Genomic DNA, 12492 nt, shown 5'->3' on the forward strand with positions numbered 1-12492 from the left:
TGCTGTTCAATAATTGTACTGATGTCTTATAATATAAGAAGAAATATTTACATAATAAAATTTAAAATATATGTTACTGTGGCATATGTGTTATTCTCTAGTTATTATGGATATTCCACAGGTGTCATTATACAAGAAAGAGGGAAATTAGTTTGATCGATGATCCAATTTCTTCCTAATTTACTCCATATTGTTTCATCCACAGATGTGGTTTCTGCTGCTTATAATTTCTACAAATATTTTCATGGAATTTACTATAGGCTTTGTGGTCTTTTGTGTGTGAGATATATATATATATTATTATTATTATTATTATTACATGACACCTCAAGGGAGTCCAAGGATTCATCGAGGGAGGACATCTACTCTACATTTCTCTGTCTCCACCACTCAATCCACCAACTACAACTAACTGCAACTACATCAATGCCATCTACCACCCGTCACCACCAATAGTACTTCCCACACAATCATAAACATCCATGCCTATGGCAGGATTCAGACCTGCAGCCGTTTGGCTGGAGCGGATATGTTAACCGTTCGGCCAACCAGGCTGGCATTATTAATTATATATTAATATATAATCATTAATTAATAATATTAATAATATGGCACCACCTACTTCCTGTATGCATGGGAATAAAAAGGCATTAGCTGATAATTTAATTATTAATATTAATTAATAATAATATATTAACCCTCAGCCCATGTTGGTGGGACTCTTTTGTCCACTCGAAAACTATCGGTTGTAATATCTTTTAGGATGGGACAGGTAGCACCATCTGTGATAGCAGTAAAAAAACTTTAGGCTGAGCGCTACAATGTAGGCTGGTAGTCCATTAGTTTTGGTTTATCCTTTCAGGTGTAAAGAGGCCTTGGAGTTGCTGAAGGACAAAAAAAAGTTTCACCGACATGAGGAACGGGTGTCAAATGAAATATTGAGTTTGTGCTCTTTTTCATTTTTTTACTGTCTGGTGATATTTTTGTGAAAAAATTACTAAGGGTGAGGTAAGTGTTAAAAAAATTTTATAGCAATTTTAGTAAAAAAAAAAAGTTTTTGAGAAATGTCAATTTTTCGAAATTTTTAGCTCTCCAAAAATGGCTCTTTGCAATTGAAATAAGGCTGTTTATTTTGTCCGTGAGCGAGACGTCCGAAGATGATAAAGTACAAGAAGATGAACACTTAGAAACAGAAGAAGAAGAAAGCAATAATTTTTCCAGCGGCGAAGAAGACAAAGAGAACTTCAAGGGGCCAGTTACTCCAACTGTGGGACGAAGACCTTATATTCGAGGTAGGAATGGTCACAAGTGGTCTTCAAATGCTCTGGAAACATGTGGTCGTTGATCATCCGATATTCGAATATTTTCTGTCTTCATCAGGAGATGCGTTAAATATTCGCTGTCCATTAGGCTCATGGAGCTTGCTTATAACGGATGATATTTTGAACATTATTGTTTTGCGTACTAATCAAAACATTCAATCTGTTGCGAGTAACGTAAATGATACATTTTGAATGAATATTTTTATTAAATAAATCATGTAAATAAAAAAAATCATGCATTTATACCAATTTTTTTATGATTGCTATAAAATTAGCAACTTTCAATTGCAAAATAATTATTGTAATTTAAAGAAACGATTTTATCATTAATTTTGCATTAATGTACATACATTTACCTACAAAACTAAATAAAACAAACAAGGGTTTGGTCTATTACAAGCGGAGATATGAATTTTAAAAAAATTTCACTCTTTTTCGCGCTTTTCCGATGCTTTGTTTAAACAATTATTTAAATAGTTTTTTTGCTATTGTTATTGATTGTACCATGTTTTGGAATGTATTAACAATGTGCTCTGTGAATGCCAGCTTAATTATTCAATAAAAACATCATTTAATAAGCTCTTTTCCGATGCTTCCGAGACACAAAAGTCGCACCAACATGGTTTACGTTGATCGAAAACAGCGACATGTGCTGAGGGTTATTAATATTAATAATTTAAGTATTAATATAATTATTAATAATTATATTAATACTTATTCTTGAATTCATTCACACTGCTTGAACTCGCAACGTCCAGTGGCAATCCATTCCAATCACGCACTACCCTACGAGAGAAAAACCTAACTGTCACCCCTTCTTAGCTTCGAAGGATGCCCTCTTACACATAGTGCATCCATTACAATTCATCTCCAAACTCACGGATCCATTCTTCATTCATTCCTTCTATTGTCTTCTTGTGGAATAGTCTTTCCTCTTACATATTTCCTAAAGAGTACAATCTGTAGGTCTTCAAACCCAATGTTAAGAAGCTTCTTTTCCTCACTCCCCTTTCTGATAACTCAAGAAATTTTGCTACCTCTCATATAGAGGTAGCAAGGTTTTTCCCTGTGGAAAAGTTGGCTTTTTCATCTTGCATACAAACAATCAACAATGAGAACATTTATAGGCAAAAAATAATATTGTTGTTAATGGATGGTGTTGTGTAGCTGGAGAATTAAGTAGCAGAGATATTGAGTTGTGATACACAACTCAATATAAGTTGGAGGATTAAGTACTAAGGGAGATGTGTGTGTGTAGTGGAGTACCCTCCTGTGATAAGCCCTTGGAGGTGTCACATGACAATAATAATAATACTGATGTACTACTGGCTGAATAACCTCTCATGGACAGAATCAACATTAAAAAAGAATATATATACAAAAATATGATGCTGCAGTTTGGTACCATTGGATTTTCATCCACAGGCCAATCACAGGTAATTTAGCAAATGTCAATTAAAAAGTGCTGCTCTCACAGATGATAAAAGTTTGTTTGGGTATTTTACTACATGGTCTGACTTTGGAGAAGTGCTTGAGAGGTTTGTTAAACAGAAAGAGTAATCACATGTCTCTAAGCCCATTTCACAGATAATAGCAGTGATGAATGCGTACAATTTTAAACGGTGCACGCTTGGAACAACATATGTCGAGCGTCCAGGTCCAGTTAAGATTTCCTACTTTGCAACTCAAAAGTATAACACAAATTCACTTCTCTGATCAAGAAATCAGGGGAGTGAATGCTCCCCCCTTCAGAATTTAATATAATCTTACCACACACACAGCAAAATTAATATGAGGCAATAAGGAACTGAAATATTAGAAGGCAATGAAATCATATATTTTCTTTTGAACAACAACAAATGAACAACTACACCAAAATGCACACAGTTTTCAAGATAAAGCAAATGCTAAATCACATGGCCATAAGCCCAGATGTGCATAGCATATCAGGATTATTTATTTCATCCTATTATATAGGATGGGATGAAATAAATAATCCTTCAAAGTCTATATGCTAGTACGTCTCTTTTATTCGGAAGGAGCTCATTTTAAAGGAGATGTCAAGATTTTAGAATAACACGCTTCACCAACGTCTTGAATCTTTCAGTAGAAACATCAGATTTGAAAGATTCCCTTCTTTTCCTTCCAACCTTCTCTTTCTGTATGAATATGTCGGAATGAGGTAGAAAACTTTTGTAGCGTGTTGTGGCAGAGATTTTAAGGAGTTTGGACATATTTATATATATATGCAGTATTGACGTTCAAATGACTCAATGTCTGTTTGAATTACATTTTCTAAAGCGAAATGTCGGCCACTTAATAATATGAATGTCATATCTGTATTTAGCACATGCTACTTTGCCAAAAGACAAATTTCAGGATTACATTAATATTATGAGCTAATATTACCACTGTCATCGCTAATCGGTTATAAATATACAGTACATAGCAATTATCAACAAGTGAAAATTACCACAATCCCATCATTCGAAGGAACGTGACGCTTACTTTTTTTTGACTTTTATTTTAAATGATAATACCGCCGAACAACTGATTTCTGCTGGAATTAATACACTTGCTTTTCGATTCCAATTTCCACATTCAAAAACACAACCACATGTCGCAAACATAAATTCCGTTAGATGGCAGACTTGAAGAAATCGATTAGTACAGGAAGAAACACAGTAATCTCAGTTTGTTTATCCTGAAACTTTGGAAAAATGTAATAAACCTATAAATGATATTAAAATTTTTAATTCATGGATGTTTAATCTGGGTGATCACATTTTAGAAATATCCGTCTGCAGTACGTTCACAGTTTTTTTTTTCACTCTCTCTCTCTCTCTCTCTCTCTCTTTTCAATTGTGTTTTCTATAAATCTCAAAATTTCAGGCGACATTTTCTTTATTTATTCTGTAATGTTATGATTTTACTTATTTATAAAAATGAAAATAAATAAATCAGCCGTCAGCTGATTATTTAGATAGGATTAAGATGCGTTAGCTGATTTATTTAGATAGAGTTAAAAGGCTTCGCCAGCTTTTGGAGACTGAGTGGGAAGTTCAATCTCCACAGTGGGATGGGTGGTTAACGTATCCGCTTTAGGGTTTGAATCCCGCCAAGAACATGTACGTTTACCATTTTCCTACTAATTGTTTACCATATATTACAGCAGTATATATGGCAGTGCGTGTTGGAAGTTTTTTCTCACTTGGTTAGACTATGAATTATATATTTAGTAATCCTTTATCCAAGTGTAAGCAAACAAAGTATATATATATATATATATATATATATGTGTGTGTGTGTGTGTGTGTGTGTGTGTGTGTGTGTGGTGATCAGCTTTTACTCGGTTGTTGTACATTTGAAAAAAATATGGCAGTGTGTGTTGGAAGTTTTTTCTCATGTATATATATATATATATATATATATATATATACAGGGTGTTCGGGATAAATTTGACATATTTATAATTAATTATATTTTTCCGTAAGTTACATGTATTAACACACACTTCTCTTCATTTAAAAGTTTGGACCCTTCTTCATTCATATACAAGATGTCAGAAAGGATGGATAGCTGGAACCCACCTGAATCATGGAAGAGAATAACTTGTATCATGATGATTCGTGCCCGCCATCAAAATAAGGATATTACGACTGCTGCCCAATGCTCCCTGAATACAGTAAAAACAATCAGGCATGAACTAGAGACTTGCAATGGTGACTACGAGGATGTAGCAAGAAGAAAGATCCCTAGCAGACGATCTGATTGCGTTCGTACAGCAGAATTCCTCGCAAATCTGCAGGAACAGGTGTTGAAGAACCCTGACATTGGAATTCGGGCTTTGTTCGTGGAGTTGCTAACTGTAGTCAAGCCCTGGATAACAAGGGTAGCCAATGGTAGGCCGTATGTATGGCAGCAGGATTCGGCCCCTTGCCACACCTCTGGGAAAAGTCAAAAATGGTTGTCTGAAAATTTCTACGACTTCACCATTCCAAATGTTTGGCCTCCAAACTCCCCAGACCTTAACCCCATGGATTATTTTGTATGGGGCGCAGTTGAAAAAGACACCAATCGCACTCCCAGTAATACAAAAGCCCAGTTAATGGATAAAATTAAAACAGTTTTTGCGGCCCTTCCCAGGGAGACTGTAGCATCAGCTTGTTCGAGGTTCCGAAGCAGAATTGAAGCTGTGATCGATGCTAATGGTGGTTATTTTGAGTAAATCTTGTTGATAGTATTGTAATTAACTCTGCCTGTAATGTTTTTTTGTCAATTCATTAAATTTAATAGATACAAAGAAGATTTTCTTTTTCCTTACGAAACTGTCAAATTTATCCCGAACACCCTGTATATATACATGCAGTGTCAGCTAGACTAATGCAAGTCTAGCTGACCCTGCAGGTAGTGCAAGACCAAGGTAACTCATGGTAAAAGTAGAATAACTTGCATTACCTGCAGGGTCAGCTAAACTTGCATTATGTGAAGGCGCAAACTTGACTGTTTCTCTGTTTGCTTACTTGGAAAATGGAGTAAAAACAGGTTTAAAATAGCTTGGTATCTTTAACATTTATTATACCCAAGGTAAAATACTTTCTACATTTATATCTCTTCCTGAGATTTTTATTTAATAAGGTGAAAACACCTTATGGTAACTTGTTCTGGTAAAATACTTATAAGCTCTGTATTACTAAAATCTTGATATTTCTAGCCTGGCTCCCACTGATGAGACCTCAATAAAGGTCGAAACCAGTCTGGGTAGTGGCCCCTTGCCTTTAATACAAAGCATCATACATCTCCTCCAGGAGATGTGCTTTGCATTATGGGTAAATATTAAGATTAGTAATCAGAGCTTATTCTACTTTTATCATGAGTTACCTTGGTCTTGCACTACTATATATATAGTAGTATATATATATATATATATATATGTGTGTGTGTGTGTGTGTGTGTAATAAATTTTTTAACTTGGGGATATTGTATATTAGGATAACTAAGTTATTTTATAAACTTGGTTATTTTAACTCCTAATCCCAAGTATGGAAACAATTAAGTTTGCGCCTGAAACAAAGTTCAAGTCTGAAGATGTTACAACACCAGGGCAACTCATTGTAAAGGTGGGTAAAACTCTGATCACTATTCTTAGTATTTTCCCATAATATGAAGCACATCTCACTAGAATGCATTATGGGTGTGGTCACTACCCATACCGGTTTCAACCTTTTTTGAGGTCTCCTCAGTGAGTAGCTAGACCCTAAATACCAAGGTTTTAGTAATACGGAGTCTTATCACCTTTACCTATAGAAATTGCAACAAGGTGTCTTTATTTTTAATAAAAATCTCTGGAGGAGATATAGATGTAATAAATTTTTTAACTTGGGGATATTGTATATTAGGATAACCAAGTAATTTTATAAACTTGGTTATATATATATATATAATGTCATTGAGTCATAAAAGTCAAATAAAAATAAAAACAGTATCCGATCAGAGATAACTGGGCCAAGACTATCACTGATTATAAGCGGCACATGACGCAACGAGACTTCCACACAAGTGCTGCAATCTTGGTACCTAAACTTAACAGGATACGTTGTTATCTGAAATACTGTTGGTTCTACGGTCGCTTTTCTTGAGTTTACGGGAAACAACCCGAGTTCTGAAAAAAAAAAAAAAAAACTTGTCCCGTGCCAGAGATCGACTAACTCGGCAACTGGTGGGAGAAAGGCTTAGAAAAAGTTCTTCCAGTCAGCGACCAGACTTGAAATTTAGTCTAACTTCTGGCGGCATAGCACAGATAATTGCAAGAGCCACTTCCACTGAAACTATTTAATTAAACCAATATGAAATAGTAAATGATATGTACGATATATACAGTTGTTTTTACTCTAAAAGGAATATTACGATTTGTTACAATTATGTAATTTTTGAAATCTTGGTTTATAATAAGTTTTTTTTTTAATAAGTTTATTTCTGCTTTCGTTTGACCATTAAAAAAATATTTTATACTTAAAGCATTTCTTCTTCTTCTTCTTCTTCTTCTTCTTATTATTATTATTATAGAAGCATCTCCATAGAGTCCGAAGTCTCGTTAGAGACCCACTCTATCATACTTCTCCTTGAACCCATCAACGGAAAAAGCACTCACAACTGACGCTGACAGCTCAATCATCACTCTCCAAGCAAAAAACATAGCCCTCACACTCCTACTAACCACACGTTTATTCAACTTCCAGGGATGACCCCTTGTTCTGGTCCCTCTAGCCAAGTGCTGAAACATTTCCCCTGCATCTATCTTATAAAACTCGTTAAGCAACTTAAATGTTTCTATCATATCCTCTCTTTTTCTTCTATCAACCAACTTCTGCAATCTACACACCTTCAGTGTATCCTCATAGGGCATATTCCACAGGCCACTCACGATCTTGGTCACTCGTCTCTAAATCCTCTCCACCACTTCCACAACCCCAAGAAACACAGGGGACCAGATTGGAGCAAGAAATCCAGGAGCCAATGATATATTTCTGATTTTTTTTTTTCTACTTCATATTACATACTTCATATTACATAAGATTAGTTACCAACAATAATTATATTCTTACTTGCATTCAGTTTTGTATGCTTATTCTATTTGTTTTACATCTATCCATCAGTGGCTTTAATAGGCACTTAAGCGCCCATGGCCTTCCAAGTATCCTTGGATTTCCTAACCGTAATACGAATAAGGTGGTTATTCCTATGCATCTAAGTATTCTTGTCTGTAAATTGCGTGTGTTCTACTAGCCAGTTTGTCTGTTTTGAGGGACGAAAACACGAGTTTCATGGAAAAAACTCTCTACCTTCGTATGAGACCTGCTAACTAACCTTTAGTGGAAAACGACCAGATAAAGGTTATGTCACTGACGGGAATCGAGCCCATGGCTTCCCGATCAAAGAGCTTCGTCTATATTGACTGAGCTATGGAGGCTCATTCTATTATTTGTTTTACTACTATTAATAATATAAATTGTTAAGATTTTAGCACACTGTTGTTTATTCACACATTAGGAATTCTTGAAGTTCGCTTCCAGAAATTGTATTCTTAACTGATTTTGATGATTCATTTTAGAGAGATTCTCTCTCCCCCCCCACACGCCTGCGCACGCACGCACGCACGCACACACACACACACACACACACACACACACACACACACACACACACACACACACACACACACACACACACACACACACACACACACACGCACACACACACACACACACACGCACACACACACACACACACACACACACACACAAGTTCATCTGTTCATTCATCTAGATAACTGACTTTTTTTAGTCTGATGGGAAGTGAACTTATAAGAACTACCATTCTTCTACATTGAACTTTTTCAAAAGTATAGAGTTCCTCATTCCACCTTGAACGAATTGAGGAATATTTTCAGGATATTTTCATTATCTTTTCTTTCATACATACAGTGACACCTGTATGACCAACTAGTATACAAGTTATAATAATTATAATTATTTGTACACTACTTAGCTTCTTCTCATTTAGCCAAATATTACATTTTCACTTATTATTGGAATCTGAGGCATTCATTGTTCAATGACAATCCAGATTTCTTCCGATTTTTTAAAATAAATTATCATGTTGTAAAGTGTTTCTGGTTCGTTACAAAAAGTGACCGATTGGGCCATCTAACGGTATGCCTTTTCCCACAACTCACGTTTCGGTCAGCAAAAATGCATGGTGCACTTTGAAGAAAACGTTTTGTAGAGTGAACTTATTGGAAGTCGGAATATATTGTGCAAAACTGTGCTTAGAATGAATTCTCCTCTTCTTTGTTCTTGGAACTGGGGTATAAGAAAACTAGATCTTGAAACTTTGCATATATTGCTTGTGATGTGGTATTTAGTAACATCTCTATGCTGTAATTTACTTTTACAAACCGGCATCTTTCAGCCATTTCAGTGAATATTCTATGTGATCGAAGGAAAATAGCTGATAATTCTATCAGGAAGGCATTTTTGTAGAAAGACAATTGCATATCCGTTGTATAGCCTGTACTGGAATTATGGCTCAGGTTATCAATATTTTCTGGTGCATATTTACTAGGCTTAGGTCAGCTTTTATTTCATGGAAGAGTGTTGTATAGTGCATTGGTTGATATTATGAATCCCATAAGTATGTAGAAAAGATCCTATGAATTTTACCTGCTTCCAGTGAGCTGCATAGGTCTACTATTTATTGTTTATTTATTAGTAGTAATTTATTTTTAAGAAGTTTGTGATTTTAAGAAGTTTGCTACAACGCTTTCCACAAGGTAATCTTGTAGAAATAACAGAGAATTGAGAAATCAGTGAAACGCAAGACCAGGGCCGCGCCAATCCGAGGGTAACCCGCAACAACATTAATAGAGCGACATTATATGTAGCTAATATCTAATTTGGATTATATAATGCAGTATTAGGGGCAGCTGATGAAAGTTTGTACCCGGGAAGTAAATACCCTTGGCATGCCCCTGCACAAGACCAAATTAAAACAGCAGAACATGAGATAATGCAATATGTAAAAAGCCGTCTCATAAAGTGCTCAGTTTCCCTGGATGTGTAGTAGGATTAATAAGATATGGTACCTCCTGCCCGGATGACATCAGTAATCCTGCTGAGCATAATTTCCACAAGCTTACAAAAATAATCAATGGTAATTTTGGATTTTCTTCCTGTAGGCATATAATGGGATCTTGGACAGGTGTGGGAGAGACGTCAATAACTTCACCCGACACTACGGTTCATCCTACAGATGTTCACTAGGGTTGAGATCAGGGATCTGTGGAAGTCAGAGAAGTGTGCTGACGTTCATGTCCACAAATCATATAGTTACAGTATCAACCTTACGATACAGTGCATTGTCTTCCTGAAATGGTCCGTTCCATTGAAACGTCACAAAGTAGGAAGCATTGCATTGATGTTCAGATACCCCCTCAGAGTCGAATGTTCGGGGCACCACAAATAGAGGTCCGAGGCCAAACCAGGAAAAACACGATCATGCCATGATGCCGTCACCTCCATATTTCGTAGTTTATGTTTCACAATCTTGTAAAAGCTGCTAACTAGACATTCGCTATACCCACTTATTTGCTCGGTAGAGGGTGTAGCGTGATTATTCGCTCCATAACACAGTTTTAAAGCTCCCACGTGCCAATCTACACTCTCTTTGCACCACTGCAGACGGCGCTGCAAGTTGGTTCAGGTAATGTCAGATTTGAATATTTTGGTCCTATCATGGAAACCCATCTTGTAAGCCTTGGTTCTGAATGTTTTTTGGTGATTCGTGTTCCAGTCGATGCCATCACATTCAACGTGCAGGCTGGCAAATGGCCGTTTTACATATTCTCCTTCACAACACCTATGGTCACGGTCATTGAATGTGGTGGGTAATATTTTATAATTATAATTATTATTATTATTATTATTCAGGCTTTCCGTTCAGGCTTCTCAGTTCACTGACACATCATGACATTCCAAATGATCGTGTGTGTGTGTGTGTGTGTGTGTGTGTGTGTGTGTGTGTGTGTGTGTGTGTGTGTGTGTGTGTGTGTGTGTGTGTGTGTGTGTGTGTGCGCGCGCGCGCGCGCGGGCGTGAATGAATTTCTTATCTTACAGCTGTAGGGAATATCAGACCTATGAAACATCAGCCTACTTCCAACACAGCAATCAAACCAATAAACAATAATTAACCGTTATCATCCTCAGATAAGCTTAATAAAAAGCTTCGAGTGTACTAGCTGAGATATTACATCTGAACCGAGATCATCACAAAGAAAAAAATCCATTTATTAGCAGCATTATTTCAAAGCCAAATACAGAAACTATAAAATAAAAGTTTCATATGAAATTTGACCAGAGAGCTTATGCGAATACACTCGCCGGCATTTACGAGTGGCACGATCGCTATCCCAAGCATCCGTATATTCTCCTCCTATTGGTCCATTTTGATAAGGTTTCAATAGCCTGACAACTGTTTCAAACTAGTTGGTTTTTGTCAGAGACCAGGTAGAAACCTTAAGAGAGCAAAAACAACTCTCTTTCAATACTAAGGAACTTGATACGTCGGATTTTTATAAATTTTTCATAAATGATTTTTATAAATTTTGTGTATTTAAGTATCGAGAGATTCGGTTCGCCGAACAGAAGCCTTTTGGTTCTTTATTTTAGTAATTCCATTTATTACATTTAAGTGCTGTAGTTACAGCGTTTAAATACATTAAAGCAAAAATTATAAATACTGTATACATGATATATTGTCACTGTATAAAAATGTAATCTTATTCAACCACAACTATAAATTACCAACTACAGTAACTATTATTAATATATTATACAAAAAAATAGGAAACCTTTTATTAATTTCATTGTTAAAGAAACGAGAGCAATATCTTTGAATTATGAATTCAAAATTGCAAAATTGACTACCAGTGGAGATTGACTGTCCACTCAGTCTCCAAAAGTTAGATAGGTCTAAAACTGCCTCGTCTACTCTCTACAAGGGAATGAAAGGATTCTTTTCATGTACTTACGGGAGTGTAAGTCTCACGACCTACCCAGAATGGCCTTCTTAGGCATAATTGTAGGATAAGGTGGTTAGTCTTAATTTGTTAGTGCTTAACCAATAATGAATTTGAAACAGTATTGAATTGTTTCAATATTGTTTCAGCGTTTAGACCTTTTCAATCTGAAAAGGTCTAAACGCTGCCGCCATCTCGACTCTACTCTAAGAATTCATATAGCCTTTAACAGGAAAGATATACCCCAAACTATATTTGAAAATTAGTACTGCCATCTATAGACAACCAAACACAAAACCTGATGACAATGATGGATGTTTGTCACCCTGGGAAATTCCAAGATATCTTATCTCAAAAACATCACCCACAATTCCATAGCAAACCAAAACACCACATGATGTCACAGAGACATATGTTCCCCAGAAATTTCCAAACACATAACGTCACGATTCCTTATCTCAAAACACACCCACAAGGCTTACACGAACCAGACACACCACGTGATGTCCCTGCAGATGGTGCACCCAGCGAAATTCCAAACATTCCATGCACTATTTTATCACTATCCATCACCCATAATGCCATATGCAAACC

The 12492-nt window shown here is 36.0% G+C and overlaps 1 protein-coding gene across 3 annotated transcripts in view; it reads right to left on the reverse strand.

Annotated features, from left to right (window-relative positions):
- LOC150110620 (pseudouridylate synthase 1 homolog) overlaps positions 1 to 12492 on the reverse strand; it is a 156677-nt gene that overhangs the window by 139672 nt on the left and 4513 nt on the right. Inside the window, exon 1 of one of the 3 annotated variants that reach the window (XM_090395278.1) lies at positions 3831 to 3957. The exons of 1 other annotated variant lie outside the window; for it this stretch is intronic. The gene's annotated coding sequence lies outside the window, so the exon portion shown is untranslated. Of the gene's footprint in view, positions 1 to 3795; positions 3958 to 12492 lie in introns of those variants that run through there. One more of the 3 variants, XM_090395287.1, reaches the window with a different exon arrangement.

This window comes from Typopeltis vanoorti, chromosome 1 (assembly GCF_054136105.1).
Source record: "Typopeltis vanoorti isolate ZY-2024b chromosome 1, IOZ_Tvanoo_1.0, whole genome shotgun sequence".
NCBI classification, from domain to species: Eukaryota; Metazoa; Arthropoda; class Arachnida; order Uropygi; family Thelyphonidae; genus Typopeltis; species Typopeltis vanoorti.